Here is a 16,212-nt window from a genome sequence, read left to right as displayed (position 1 = left end):
TATGTTCCACTGCAGAACAAGTGTATGGAGTTGTGAAAGACATCAACTTCTTTTTCACCATGATATCCATTATTGGCTTGAAAAATATACAAGTAAGGATGAAAATGGTGCAATAGCCATCAAGACTATTAAATTTGACGCAACTCTTGAAGGACGGTCATGCAAAACCCATTGAAGGAAATTCACTGACAAGAGAAATGTTGAACACAAACAAGAGCTTCATGTTAGATTGTGGAATTGAGATATTTATTTGGATGGGTAGGAACACATCGCTTGAGGATATAAAAGCAGCAAGCTAAGTTGTAGAAGAGTTGATTGCCAGTAAAGGAAAGTTGAAGCAAGCTCATGTAACTCGTATTATGGAAGGATTTGAAACTGTCATGTTTAAATCAAATTTTGATGCATGGCCTCAAAGCACAAATATAACTATATCTGGAAATGGAAGAGGAAAAGTAGCAACCTTGCTAAATCGACAAGGATTTATTGTTAATGGCCTTCTCAAAGAAACTCCAGTAAAAGAGACCATTTATTGATTGTACTTGCAATCTTCAGGTTTGACGAGTAAATGGTAAAAACAAATTTCCTATGCCATCAAGTGAACAATGAAAATTTTACAGTGGTGACTATTATATTATACAATACACTTATCCTAGAGAGGAAAAGGAAGAATACTTGCTTTGCACTTGGATTTGAAAATGGAGTGTTTCATAAGAAAGAACTACTGCCTATCACTAATGAGTAAAATGGTTGAGTCATTGAAAGCACAACCAGTTCAGGCTAAGATCTTTGAGGGCAATGAGCCCATGCAATTTTTTTTCTATTTTGCAAAGCTTCATTGTCCTTAAGGGTGGACATAGCTTTGGATATAAGAGGTTTTTTGTTGTACACGATGATGCATTTACGAGAGATTTGAAAAAAATTATTATGATATGTGCATTTTTTTTTCTCTAAGCTATCTGTTACTTCAATATTTTGTTGCTTTTAATCGTGCGTGATTTGATCAATTGGAATGAGCATAAGCTAGGAAAACCTCTTCATTTGAGGCTCACTAAATCTACAAGTATAGTAGAGTTACATGGTTTCAACAAGAAAAAATATCAGACAGTTCCAAAAAACAAATTAGAGCATAGGTTCCACTACAGAACAAGTGTATGGAGGTGAGAAAGACAACAAATTTAAAACATGGTGTTTTTCGCTATGATATCCATTATTGGCTTGAGAAAGATACAAGTAATGATGAAGCTAGTGCAATAGCCATCAAGGCTATTGAATTGGATGCAAATCTTGAAGGACGTGCAGTGCAACATAGAGAGAGTCAATGACACGAAACATATAAGTTTCTATCATATTTTAAGCCTTGCATCATACCGGAATAAGGTGGTGTTGCTTTAGGATTCAAACATGTCGAGAAGAAAACATATTCAGTTTACTTATATGCATGTAAGGGAACACATGTTGTGCATGTGAGAGAGGTACCTTATTCTTGGTCATCTTTAAATCACCATGGCATTTTTATTCTTGATACAAAATCCAAAGAATTCTAGTTCAATGGATCCAACTCATCCTCTCAAGAGAAGGCTAAAGTTTTAGAGGTTTTTTAATATATAAGAGATAATTACCAGGATGGGAAGTGTGAAGTGGCTAAAATTGAGGATGGTAATTTTTTCATTGATCCCGAGACAAGGGAGTTTTTGGAGTTTTTTTGGTGGCTTTGCTCCTTTGCCAAGAAGTCCAACAATGATGATGAATCACAACTTGAAGCTCTTCCAACAAAGCTATTATGCATACAAAAAGGTCATGCAAAACCCATTGAAGGAAATTCATTGACAAGAGAAATGTTGAACACAAACAAGAGCTTCATGTTAGATTATGGAATTGAGATATTTATTTGGATGGGTAGCAACACATCGCTTGAGGATAGAAAAGCAACAAGCTAAGTTGTAGAAGAGTTGATTGCCAGTAAAGGAAAGTTGAAGCAAGTTCATGTAACTCGTATTATGGAAGGATTTGAAATTGTCATGTTTAAATCAAATTTTGATGCATGGCCTCAAAGTACAGATACAACTATATCTGAAAATGGAAGAGGCAAAGTAGCAACCTTGCTGAAATGACAAGGATTTAATGTTAATGGCCTTCTCAAAGCAACTCCAGTAAAAGAGGAAAATCAACCATTTATTGATTGTACCAGCAATCTTCAGGTTTGATGAGTAGATGGTAAAAACAAATTGCCTATTCCATCGATTGAACAATGCAAATTTACAGTGGTGATTGCTATATTATGCGATACACTTATCCTAAAGAGGAAAATGAAGAATACCTGCTTTGCACTTGGATTTAAAAACGGATTGTTTCAAAAGAAAGAACTACTGGCCTATCACTAATGAGTAAAATGGCCGAGTCATTGAAAGCACAACCAGTTCAAGCTTAAGATATTTGAGAGCAATGAGCCCATCCAATTTTATTGCTATTTTGCAAAGCTTCATTTTCCTTAAGGATGGACTTAGCTCTAGATATAAGAGGTTTGTTGTTGTACGCAATGATGCATTTACGAGAGATTTGAAAAAAATTCTTATGATATGTGCATTTTTCATTTATTTTATTTTTATTTATTTATTATTATTATTATTAATATTATATATATATTTTTCTCAACTGTATCTGTCACTTAAATATTTTGTTGCTTTTAATGATGCGTGATTTGATCAATTGGAACCAGCATAAGCTAGGAAAACCTCTTCATTTGAGGCTCACTAAATCTACAAGTATAACAGAGTTACATGGCTTCAACGAGAAAAAATATCAGATAGTTCCAGAAAACAAATTAGAGCATAGGTTCCACTGTAGAACAAGTGTATGGAGCTGCGAAAGACAACAACTTTAAAAAGTGGTGTTTTCCACTATGATATCCATTATTGGCTTGACAAAGATACAAGTAAGGATAAAGTTGGTGCAATAGCCATCAAGACTATTGAATCGGATGCAACTCTTGAAGGATGTGCAATGCATCATAGAGAGAGTCAATGACATGAAACATATAAGTTTCTATCATATTTTAAGCCTTGCATCATTTCGGAAGAAGGTGGTGTTGCTTCAGGATTCAAGCATGTCAAGAAGAAAACATATTTAGTTTACTTATTTGCATGCAAGGGAACACATGTTGTGCATGTGGCAGAGGTGCCTTATTCTTGGTCATCTTTAAACCACGATGACATTTTTATTCTTGATACAAAATCCAAAGGATTTTAGTTTAATGGATCCAACTCATCCTCTCAAGAGAAGGCTAAAGTTTTAGAGGTTGTTTAATATATCAAAGATAATTATCATGATGGGAAGTGTGAAGTGGCTATGGTTGAGGATGTAAAATTTGTAATTGATCCCAAGACAGGGGAGTTTTGGAAATTTTTTGGTGGCTTTGCTCCTCCTGCCAAGAAGTCCAACAATGACGATGAATCACAATGTGAAGCTCTTCCAGCAAAGCTATTCTACATACAACAAGGTCATGCAAAACCCATTGAAGGAAATTCATTGACAAGAGAAATGCTGAACACAAACAAGAGCTTCATGTTAGACAGTGGAATTGAGATATTTATTTGGATGGGTAGGAACACATCGCTTGAGGATAGAAAAGCAGCAAGCTAAGCTGCAGAAGAGTTTATTGCCAGTAAAGGAAAGTTGAAGCAAGCTCATGTAACTCGTATTATGGAAGGATTTGAAATTGTCATGTTTAAATCAAATTTTGATGAATGGCCTCGAAGTACACATACAACTATATTTGAAAATGGAAGAGGCAAAGTAGCAACCTTGTTGAAACAACAAGGATTTAATATTAAGGGCCTTCTCAAAGCAACTCTAGTAAAAGAGGAGAATCAACCATTTATTGGTTATATTGGTAATCTTTAGGTTTGACGAGTAAATGGTAAAAACAAATTTCTTATGCCATCGAGTGAACAATGCAAATTTTACAGTGGTTATTGCTATATTATGTGATACACTTATCTTGGAGAGGAAAAGGAAGAATACCTGCTTTGCAGTTGGATTTATAAAGGGAGTGTTTTAGAAGAAAGAACTAGTGGCCTATCACTAATGAGTAAAATGGCCAAGTCATTGAAAGCACAACCAGTTCAGGCTAAGATCTTTGAGGGCAATGAGCCCATCCAATTTTTTTCTATTTTGCAAAGCTTCATTGTCCTTAAGGGTGGACTTAGCTCTGGATATAAGAGGTTTGTTGTTATACACGATGATGCATTTACGAGAGATTTGAAAAAATTTCTCATGATATGTGCTTTTTTTTATCTGAGCTATATATCTTACTTCAATATTTTGTTGCTTTTAATGGTGCGTGATTCGATCAATTGGAACCAACATAAGCTAGGAAAACCTCTTCATTTGAGGCTCACTAAATCTACAAGTATAGTAGAGTTACATGGTTTCAACGGGAAAAAATATTTGTTTCATTGCTTGTTTGGTCTTTAGGGTTCTTTTTTCTAAAATGTTGTGCAAGTTTAAGATAATATTTTCCTTTTATATATTATTTAACTGGTTGGGTCTTTTCTCAAAATTCCTCCTACATCTTTTTTGCCAAGGCCTTTTTTTTTAAGTTGTTATATTTGATCTATTTGCTTTTTAAATTATGTACTTGTTTGAAACCATTCCTCTATAAACAAGGAAATTAACTTCAATTACTTATACTCTTGTTGCGAGAATGAATTGAAGTCTTATGAGGACTATTTATCATTTTTTTTTTTACGTATGTCACATCATTAAAACAATTTTGTTTCATTACAATTGTAGCAAACACCATAGTAGAAAACATAACCCATAACCTTATATGTCAGATTGTTATTTTCAAAAGTTGGAAAGACATTGACGTTTTTCATCTACTAATATGCTACCATAAATTTTGTAGCTCATATTTTGACTTGAATTGATCATAGCATGTAATGCACCTCACCTAGTATCCCGCCTGGGGAGTACGTTCGCAAGAATGAAACTCAAAGGAATTGACGGGGGCCCGCACAAGCGGTGGAGCATGTGGTTCAATTCGATGCAAAGCGAAGAACCTTACCAGGGCTTGACATGCCGTGAATCCTCCCGAAAGAGAGGAGTGCCTTCGGGAACGCGGACACAGGTGGTGCATGTAGTATTGGATAAGATAAATAAATCACCACAGACGCATATATAATATGAACCGAACGCGAATCGACGAGGAAACTCGAAGATAGGTCATATTCCCCTCTCCAGTAGGTTATCGTTGGCCCTGGAGACAATTACGGTTTCCAAAAGGAAAAAGATGAAAATGCTAATATTTCTATTATATGAACAATGAAAGCTTCTCAAGATGGTCTCACTTGAGAGGGAGAAGCAACTGCTTTTAATCAGCTCTAGGGGAACCATTCAAAGGGTCATGATTTCGCTTATAATCATCTCAGTCCTTTTTAGAATAACACATACATACCATGTCTATGAAGTAGACCTCATGGAAACAAATTATCTACTTTGATCCTAGGCATGCCAAACATGATGATAATATGCAACAATTCAAATCTCTGCACCAGGGACACATTCATGCGTTGTCCCACCCATATTGCTTGATATATCTGGGAATTAACCATAGCATGAGTTGTAAATATGGCCATTGCATTGGAATTAATCATGACAAATGACTTAACACTAAACTAAGACAAGTTTTAACCAAAGAGATTGTTTTTCTATGACATTTAGTCAACTAATATTGCCACAATATTTTATATAGCAATGCATTTGGTTGTCACATCCCACGAAGCATTTATAAACTTTCTGCTAATACTATTCACTCTAGAAATACCCCTGCTATGTTAGTAGCTACGAAGGACTAGTATATAAATATAGATGAGGACATTAGGCCTCTAAACTAAGCTTGGATAACATGAAAATTTCATGTTTGAAGTCCTTTAACTACTACAAGTTAGTTATAGCTTCTCTTAGTTAAAGAGTGAACATTGTTTGTTATATCTCTCTCTTAAAATGAGTGTTTATGCCTATTCTGTTGTATTTGTATAATTTCTCTTTTTATATTAATTGGAGGAATTATAAGATAAAATAAAGACCTCTTATCTTAATTACTAAAAAATCATTTTTTTGGAAAAATTTAAAATTGCCTATCTTCCAATAAAGTGGCAACTTGTAGCAATTTTGCCGAAGAGCTTTTCTACAAGAACCATCGACCACAACAACCTTTGACACTTTCTTTTAAATGGGAAACGAGCAGGGCAAGTTTTCTAGCAATTGCACACAACTGAGACAAGCCAATGTGGGTGGACACTCAAATAGAATCCTGTACAAATCAAGTGAAGACATTTCAAGACATATACTTCTTAATCCTCAAATACTATAAAAAACCAATTTCTTTATTTTAAACAATTTTCTATACCTAAAATTAAAAATAGTAATAATTCATTTTTATAATTTAAATGTTTTATTAAATGGAATAACATATCACGTTTTCTTCTTACTTCTATGTTACTTTTTCCTTCCTATGCTATAACTTTATGGCCATTTTCTTTGCAACATAGGATACGATTACTAATATATAACCAATTATATATTTTTTAATTATTAAAAAAACAAATGAAAATGATACAAAAATTGTAGACAATCTTGTTTTTCAAAATTTATAATTCAGCGCCAACCTCAATTAAAAAGCGCACAATGATCTTATTTCAAGACTAAAAACTCCATATATTTTTATTATTTGTTGGAAATCCAACACTTAAATAAAATTAAAATTAATTACAATGTACATAAACAAAATTTAAATATATAAAAACTTTAATTATTTATAATTCATAACAATTAATTTTACCATAAAAACATATGCTCCCGTTTCATAGTTTTCAAGTAATGTGCGGGCGGCTAACCAGTTGTGGGAAGGACTCCATTACATGTTATGATTACTTGCCAATAAAACATGGGAGCGGGAGCGGGAGCGGTTATGATTACTTGCCAATAAAACATGGGAGTGGGAGCGGAGAGTTCATTGGGTACTGTGCCAAAAACGCAGCGGTGTCAACGTCGAGCCTCACTTGCCAAAAAAACATGGGAGTGGGAGCGGAGAGTTCATTGGGTACTGTGCCAAAAACGCAGCGGTGTCAACGTCGAGCCTCACTTGCCAAAAAAAGGCAACGGTGTGGGAGTGGGAGCGGAGAGTTCATTGGGTACTGTGCCAAAAAACAGCGGTGTCATCGTCGAGCCTCACTTGCAAAAGGCAGCGGTGTCAGCTTAGAGAGAGTAGTGTGTCTACTTTTAGGTATGTAGTTGGCAGAGATACAATGCTGTTTGCTGTGGGTATAAGTGAGTCTAGGTTCGTGCTGTTCATCCTGGCGGACTCAATTCTGAGATCAGTGCGGATGGAAATAACAAAGGAACAACAACCAAGGCTGTAGCCAGTTCTGCTGGCTCTGGCTCTCATGTGGCTTTGGATGCCTCAAGGCTTTGGATGCCTCAAGGCTGGAGCCTAGAGTTGAGTAGAAGGATAGATACTGGGTTGTGGATGCCTCAAGGCTGGAGCCTAGAGTTCGAGTAGAAGGATGGATGCTGGGTTCTCAAAGAGGAGTTCAGGGCTGGAATCAATCCTCAGGAGAAGGCGAGATTCCCAATTGAGCTATTCCTATTTTGTTAATAAATGATCTACTTGCTTATTCGCTTTGAAAAGCATTTCATAAGTTTGCAGAGGTAATCGGAATTTAATGACTGTTTGTTTGGCTTTGGCCACTCAGCGAGGCAAGACTGGAAGTAAATCCCCATCCATTCTTGTCCCCGCTCAAACCAAGAACTATGATACTGTCATTCTTGTCTCCTCAAAACAAGGATTACAGTACTGCCAATTTCTATGAGAGATGGTATCACTTTAGAAAGAAAATTAATCTGGATAAACTTTAAATCCCAATACGTTGGGTGCCCTGTTGGTATTCAAACTTTAAATCCGAATATGTTGCAGGCATGGTCTTAAGGTTTTTCTTGTGCTGGTGGGCGCTCTGTACTGACAGGTAACATAACAGGTATTATTGCTGAAATTCCGTGCTCGATTCTATTAACGGATTGGTTTGCATGTATTTACTTACCATTTACTTCTTCAGGAGAAGCTTGAATTATAAATTCAAATTCCTGCAAATGTAATTGTATGTTTTCAATGTCTTCAAAAACGAATGACTAGCAATGACTTGTGCCGTTACAGGCAATCCTGAAATGAAATGCGAATACGCTGAGAGCCAGCTTGTATAATTACGAAGGTTCTGCTTGCACCGATGGGCTCTATACTGACAGGTAAAATAAACTCGACCCCAATCAAAATTATTATTGCTGAAATTCCTTTGCTCAATGAATTCGTTCGGTTCTTTTTCAATTCTAATGAGTGGCTTAGTATGCATTCATTTACATTTTACCTGTCCATTGTCATCTCGTTAATTAAATATTTCTTGGATTATAGATTTGAATTTCTGCAGATGTAATTCATAATACATATACTTCTAATGTCTCTGGCAGAACCATTGTTGTTCCTGCACTTACCCAGAACCTACCCTACTGCTACCTTTGGCTCTGCCCGTGCCTATGATGTCTCCCGCTCTCTCTTTGCGGGTCTAGTTACTGCGTTTCTCCTTGTCTATGCGTCTGCGGGATAAAACGATTCAAGGTAAACTCGCTTTCGAACTGCGCTTGGAACGAACCTGTGTCGAATTCACAATCTGACACCCCTATTGGGTTATGCTCGCCCTTAAACACGTCTATACTCGCTATCGGATAAAGAAGCCCGGTGCAAGGATTCCTAAGCGCGCCTGGAAGGAATGTGCAATATCCCTCCACACTATGTGCAGGTACAGAGCCCGGTAGTGCAGCTGCATCAAACTAAGAATCAACAGGAGAACCTGCTGGTAAGTGGGGAGTGAAACCCTCTACAACTGCTGTTTTAATTTCTGCGAATGTAATTAATATTTGTCTAATGTCTCGCAGAAACCTATATTCGTTATCGGATAAAGAAGTCTGGTGCAAGGATTTCTAATCGCGCCTGGAAGGAATGTGCAAAATTCCTCCACACTACGTGCAGGTACAAAGCTCAGTAGTGTAGCTGTATGAAGCTAAGAATCGACCGGAGAACCTGCTGGTAAGTGGGGAGTGAAACCCTCTACAATTGCTGTTTGAATTTCTACAAATGTAATCATATTTTTCTAATTGCTCACAGAAACGAACGACCAGTAATGATTCTGGCAGATTGTTGTTCTTGTACTATGTGGGTATCTTCTGCCAGATTGTTGACCTTGCACTTTGTGGGACAGTGGGGAGTGAAGCCCTCTACAACTGTTGTTTGAATTTCTGCAAATGTAATTCATATTTTTGTAATGTCTCACAGAAACAAACGACCCGTAATGACAATGACTTTTACATTTCCTGGCAGGTTGTTGTTCTTGCACATTGTGGGTATCTTCTGGTAGATTGTTGTTCTCGCAGAATGTTGCTTGATCATCTCACTAATATTGGAATACCCATTGCCGTAAATATAAATGCAGGGCAACTCTGTTTTAGAAATTCGACTTTGCAAGCCTCGTATATTCTTCCTTGACATTTCAATTACTTGTGCAGTCGTGGCTCTCAATCTCTAATGGCCACAACATTCAGGTACTCATGCTTTTATATATATATATATAAATCAATTTTTATACTACTAAAAGAATTAGTCACAATAGATATAAATCAATTTTTATATTGCTAAAAAAATTACTCACAATAGCTGTACCATCTTTGGCATTTTTTTTTGCTTGCACTTTGCTCTTAAGTGTGGAGTGAAGCCCTCTACAACTGCTAGAGACGATTGCTTGATCATCTCACTAATCATGGGAAACCCATTATCTTAAATATGCAGGACAACTATGTTTCAGAATTTTTACTTTGCGAGGCTAGAATAACACTTCCTTCACATTTACTCTTGCAACGGTGGAAAGTGAACTTCGTTCCACTTCTCACTCAATTTGTGATACGCTACAACATTCAGGTACTCATGCTGATCATTCAATACTGGTAAAAGAATTAGTCACTGTAGTTGGTGAATAATTTAGGGGTCATTCCTCCATTTTCTTTTTTGTTTTAGGATAATGTGAATAAATTTATGTTAGCAAATATATCATGAGTTGAATCCAAACTAAAATGAATGACCAATGCCAAGCCCATTGCTTCAGTCATCCACTATCTCTCAGACCCTTGCCTTGACCACGCCAACCACCTAGCTGTTAATACTTGTTGCTTCCATGAGATCAAAACTGTGCACCTTTGCTGCCCTAACATTGTGGTACGTCATTCCCTTCCCTTGTATAATTCCATATTTAGATTTAAACAATATATTATAATTCCATGTACAAAATCTAGCGTTTAGCAATGGTAACAATAACAGATACTGCACAACTTTGAGACTATGTTAAATTTTCATGATATGGTAAGTACAATGTATCTAGACATATAGTGATGCGATCGAGTTGATAGAGTCAATCCTTACCATAGTGTTCAAGGATAAGTGCACCCCACTGCATGGATAACTCTCCTTGTAATAGTGCACCCTACTAGAGAAGATTGAATGTGCGAATGCATGCACTACACCCCCAAATTGGATACCAAATATTAATGTGCCTCTTAGGGATTTGTGCCTTGAACTTTTTATAATAGTTCTTGCACACACCCTCACCTCAGGCATTGAGGTTGGTGCTTACATATCTATAAATAGAAAGTTTAAAGATGGTGCATCCATGTAATCTCCATGGATGTGCCTCACTCACTCTTCGATGCCTAAAAATTATTGTTGCATCCCTAGAGGATCCTCTAGTGCACCCTTTCCTTATCATATACGACTTGTTGAACAAGGATTGAGGAATTATTATTGCAGGTGTTGCTATGTTAGCTTTTCTCTTCACACTATAATATTGCTAAATGGGAGTGGTATTAAGCAATCAGGTAAACCATAACATGAAGACCTTTGAAACTTTGAGGTCAAAACCCATAGATATTGAATGTGAGAGAGGCCGTGGAAATGAAAAGAAGATCCATAAAATCCCTAAAAGATTTAATTGTAGAAGATGCTAGATGTTGTTGACTCAAATTTTTTAGTAGAGAGACATGGAAGTAAGGCATCTGCCCCACCTCTTAAGAGCAATATATAGAAAACGATCCTACCTAGTGTTGTTCTTGGCATGGAAATAATGCCCATTGCCAAGGCATCCTATGGAGGCTTTGGAAAACCTTCCTACTTTAGGCGTCAAACTGTCTCTTGGACCTAGGGGTAACCCTCAAACTATCACAAAGATAGCTATTCAGAATCACCTCAGAACAACTCTTTCAAGCACCCTCAAATGCTAGATTTGAAGATCGATAGATGAATGACCAGAGATGATAGTCAACTCCAACTTTATCTTCAGACTAGGGCCCTTCCACTAGACACCTTTATTGCACAATGCTGATACATAAAAAGTATTAATGGAACATGAGAAAGAATTTCTTAGAGACCAATGGGACTAGCATGGTACTCCTTGGCACTAAGGAACAAGTATCAAGATGGTTATTGAGGGTGGAAGTCTTTAAACTTCATGGTAAAAAAAAAACATATTGGGTAAATCTGAATGAAATCATCTTCACGTGAATCCAACAGCTCAGCAACAGCTATAAACCCTTCAAAAATCTTGATTTTTGAGAAATGCAATCTTCATTACTATTAGGCAGCAACGAATGCTGTACCCATTCTTAAAACTTTTAAAGACAAATAATCACTCAAAACATTGAATATCAGCCAATACAAACACAGGAGAAAATGTAAATTTCATTGGTTACTGCTTGAGAAAATATTCAAGAAAGTAATAAAGAAATAATGAGAATGGGTTTGCAATACAATTATTTATGGCTGAAACAAAACAATAGAAGAGTTTGCAGCTGCTTAGATAAGAGAAGTTTGTTATTTACAAGAGAAGAATACATCAACAGAGAAGACGATAGAATCTGCAAAGTGGGTGTTGAATGCAATGGTTGGTTTCTTGGTTTATTGCAAAAATAATGGCCCTGTGTGCTCTTGAACAATTCAGCCTCCCTGATGCACAAACAAAAACCTTTTAATCCTTTTCCCTAATATTGATTTATTTCCTCCTATTGCACAACTGAATTATAAATTTAGATTAGGGTTGATGCAAATTGAAGTAGTTTGAACTCTTTAAGTCCTCATAAACTTATTTTAATAAAATAAAAATATTTCTATCTTTCCTATTAATCATTGTAATCAAGGTAACCTGCCAGTTGTCCTTTCTTCAAAGATAAATTATTTTATGCTTATCTCACTTTCTTTATCAAGCTTTCCTGAATCACTTTTTATAACCAAGTGAAAAACCACTTGCAGACTTTGACACTCTCAACTGTTATACTAGCAGATTATACTAGGTGTAATGGTAGTTGTTCTTGTATTTGTGAAGAAATTTCTCATTAACGTAGAGTATTCATTGGACTTGAAAATTGAGTCTTTAGCTTTAAATCCCAGGTGAATTCAGTTGTAGAGGTTTATGTTCTTTCTAATTCTGGAGCCATGAATTGTCTCTAATATAGTCAAATAGGTGAGACCTCCGTCTCTTTTTGTAGAGTCTCCTAGCATATCATTACAATAGGAGCAAAAAATAGTTTGATGAAGCTCTAGGGATCTGAAAATGCATCTCATGAGAAGCCTTTCCATGCGAGAAGACAACCCCCACAAACTATATAGAGAAACAGGCCAATCAAAGGGATCCACAAAGCTATACCCAACATAATTGCAGATCCAATAATTCCCATTCCCAACTTCTGACTGAAACTTAAACTTAAGAATATATGGATTAACAAGGTTGCTTCAGAAAATAAGGAATTCATTCAGTTCTTCAATTGTGATTATATATATTTATGAAAAGGAAGAGGAAACACATATTCAAAATGCTGAGGGATCATACAGATTGCAAGTGTGCCAGAGAGCTGAGATATTTTAGTGGTCTGGCTCATGGTTCCAACTAATAAAATTCCAAGTGTCTGAAGAACTTGTAATTTTGTATCTAGAGTATAGATTGTGAAAATTTCCCTACATGTGATCATATTATCATGGCATTGATGCCAGTAGAGTCCCAATAGAATAACTTGGTGACATTGAACTTATTGAGTAGAGTCCCAATATTGGTCATCTATTCAGCAGAATAACTTGGTGACATTGAACTTATTGAGTAGAGTCCCAATATTGGTCATCTATTCAACAGAATAACTTGGTGACATTGAACTTATTGACGTAGCCCGCTCCATTGATTTCAATTTATTTTGTATTGTTGCAATTTTAGTACACTTTCTCACAGTGGATGAAGACATGTAAGAAATGTTTGGATTGTCAGAATTTTCATCCACAAAATGAACAACCAATGGATGGCCAAGTGCCAATCTACCATTCATACATTCTTTGGCATTTTCGTCTTCCCGCGTGCATACTTTCAACACTTGATTCAAGTAGTAAAATAAGGTAATTCCCACTCATGAATGTATGCACCTTATCATACCCATTTTCAAGGTTTTTATTGAATTGCCATTTAAAGGAATTAATACTTGCATCTCTAATGCTAAACTCTATGAAAGAAAAGGCACATGGTTCCCCCTTTCTAGGGCCATCTCTATGCCACAAACTCTTCAAAACATGCTTCTCCAGAAGGAGAAAACGACTTAATAACCGGATACTCTGTTTTATGGTGTTCTCCTCTAACACATAATAGACCAGTTGGACTCAAAACTAGTGGATATGTAACCAACACATGTAATGTGCGCAACCCTAGAATGGAAAGTTGCTTGTAACATAAGTCAACCTAAAACATCTTAATAACCGGATACTCTGTTTTATTATGTGTTCTCCTCAAACACATAATAGACCAGTTGAACTCAAAACTAGTGGATATGTAACCTCCACATGTAATGTGCGCAACCCTAGAATAGAAAGTTGCTTGTAACATAAGTCAACCTAAAACAACTTGCATGGTGTGTAGGTCACTTTGAGAAAAATTGGAGTGCAAGGAAAGTGAACCACTCAAGTTAGAGTGCACTACCCAAGAATAGATAAATAAGGCAATTACTTGTAAAGCAAGTCCTCCAATAAATATTGCAAGTGGCATGCATCCACAAGTAATGTGTGCAACCTTAGAATAGAAAGTTGCTCATAACATAAGTCAACCTAAAACAACTTGCATGGTGTGCAGGTCACTTTGGAGAAAAAATGTAGTGCAAGGAAAGTGAACCACTCAAGGTGAGTGCACTACCCAATAATAGATAAACATGGAAATTACTTGTAAAGCAAGTCCTCCAAGAGACATGCATCACTCCACATGAACTCTTCAATACATGCTTCTCCAAAAGGAGAAAACATCTCTTAATAACTGGAGAAAAATTGCAGTGCAAGGAAAGTGAACCACTCAAGGTGAGTGCACTACCCAATAATAGATAAACATGGAAATTACTTGTAAAGCAAGTCCTCCAAGAGACATGCATCCCTCCACATAAACTCTTCAAAACATGCTTCTCCAAAAGGAGAAAACATCTTAATAACCGGATACTCTGTTTTATGGTGTTCTCCTCAAACACATAATAGACCAGTTGAACTCAAAACTAGTGGATATGTAAGCTCCACAATGTAATGTGCGAAGAATAGAAAGTTGCTTGTAACATAAGTCATCCTAAAACAATTTCCATGGTGTGTAGGTCACTTTGGAAAAAATTGGAGTGCAAGGAAAGTGAACCACTCAATTTAGAGCGCACTACCCAACAATAGATAAACAAGGAAATTACTTGTAAAGCAAGTCCTCTAAGAAATATCGCAAGTGGCATGCATCCACAAGTAATGTATGCAACCTTAGAATAGAAAGTTGCTCATAACATAAGTCAACCTAAAACAAAACAACTTGCATGGTGTGCAGGTCACTTTGGAGAAAAATTGTAGTGCAAGGAAAGTGAACTACTCAAGGTGAGTGCACTAAATAATAGATAAACATGGAAATTACTTGTAAGTTTAAAACCAACTTTGTTGATCATGTGTTAGTGAATATAATATTTTAGGGCTGAAATTATGTTGCATTTTGAAGGGCTGCCTTGTCAATTCGGTTGAAGGAAGTGAAGTATCTGCTGATGTATTTAATATTTCAGATTCAAAATTAAGGTTGAAAGTTCACAAGAAATAGATCTGGGAAACCTCAGGGTTGAGGTGAAATTTCCGAATTTGCAGTGAAAGGCATTTTTCATGAACTTTCTACATTCTTGTTCTCACATTCGTTGTGAGATCATTGAGATGTACCTTTTCAAACACTCAGCTCACGCATGTGACCATTTCCCAGTCCAGATCAAGGACTTAGTCGTCCATCACTAGGTTTCTCTCACTGACTTTGATTGCTAGGAGAACTCCTGTAAGCAGTAAACAGCCTGGTCCACTCAGTGCAGGCCAAGGAGATAGTTTTCCATCACTAGGTTTCTCTCATCGGTTTTGAATGCTAGGAGCACTCCTATAGGCAGCACCTAGCTTCACCCCAGGCTACCTCAGCCTGGTCCACTCAGTGCAGGCCATTTCCCAGAGAGGACATTCTTAGGATTTGTATCGGTATGTTCACAATGGTTGACATTGAAAACACTAGCTTCCTGATTCTTTCTGGTGGGGAGCAGTGCCTATATCTATTTCTTTTCTAGGATTTACCTCGTGTGTTTAGCCCTTTATATTACAGTTTACTAATCTTTATTTGTGCTAGCACTCCTATAGGCAGCACCTAGCTTCACCCCAGGCTAACTCAGCCTGGTCCACTCAGTGCAGGCCATTTCCCAGAGAGGACATTCTTAGGATTTGTATTGGTACGTTCACAATGGTTGACATTGAAAACACTAGCTTCCTAATTCTTTCTGGTGGAGAGCAGTGCCTATGTCTATTTCTTTTCTAGGATTTACCTTGTGTGTTTAGCCCTTTATATTACAGTTTACTAATCTTTATTTGTACTTATTTTGGTCATTGGCATTTTGACATGCTTTCTAGTCCCATTGATCTATTTGATTGATTTGTGGACATTAATATATTTTTTCCCCTATGTTGCCATTGTTTGTACCTCCTTTTCATGATCTGGATAAAGTATTGTAACAAACACCTTTGGCCATTATCACGAGATATTTTGCACATATGCTAATAGT

At 36.6% G+C, this 16,212-nt stretch overlaps 2 pseudogenes; both read left to right on the top strand.

The window, feature by feature from the left end:
- Positions 1–1,151: 1,151 nt before the first annotated feature.
- LOC149207541 (villin-4 pseudogene) lies at positions 1,152–2,726 on the top strand (annotated as a pseudogene).
- Positions 2,727–2,853: 127 nt separating this feature from the next.
- On the top strand, positions 2,854–4,473 carry LOC149207540 (villin-4 pseudogene; annotated as a pseudogene).
- The last annotated feature ends 11,739 nt before the right edge of the window (positions 4,474–16,212 follow it).

This window comes from Pinus tabuliformis, chromosome 1_2, assembly GCF_031772625.1.
Source record: "Pinus tabuliformis cultivar Carrire ecotype Pingquan chromosome 1_2, CPIR1, whole genome shotgun sequence".
NCBI lineage: Eukaryota > Viridiplantae > Streptophyta > Pinopsida > Pinales > Pinaceae > Pinus > Pinus tabuliformis.
The sequence above is the reverse complement of the archived record's forward strand: the minus strand, read 5'-3'. Positions and strand labels throughout refer to the sequence as shown.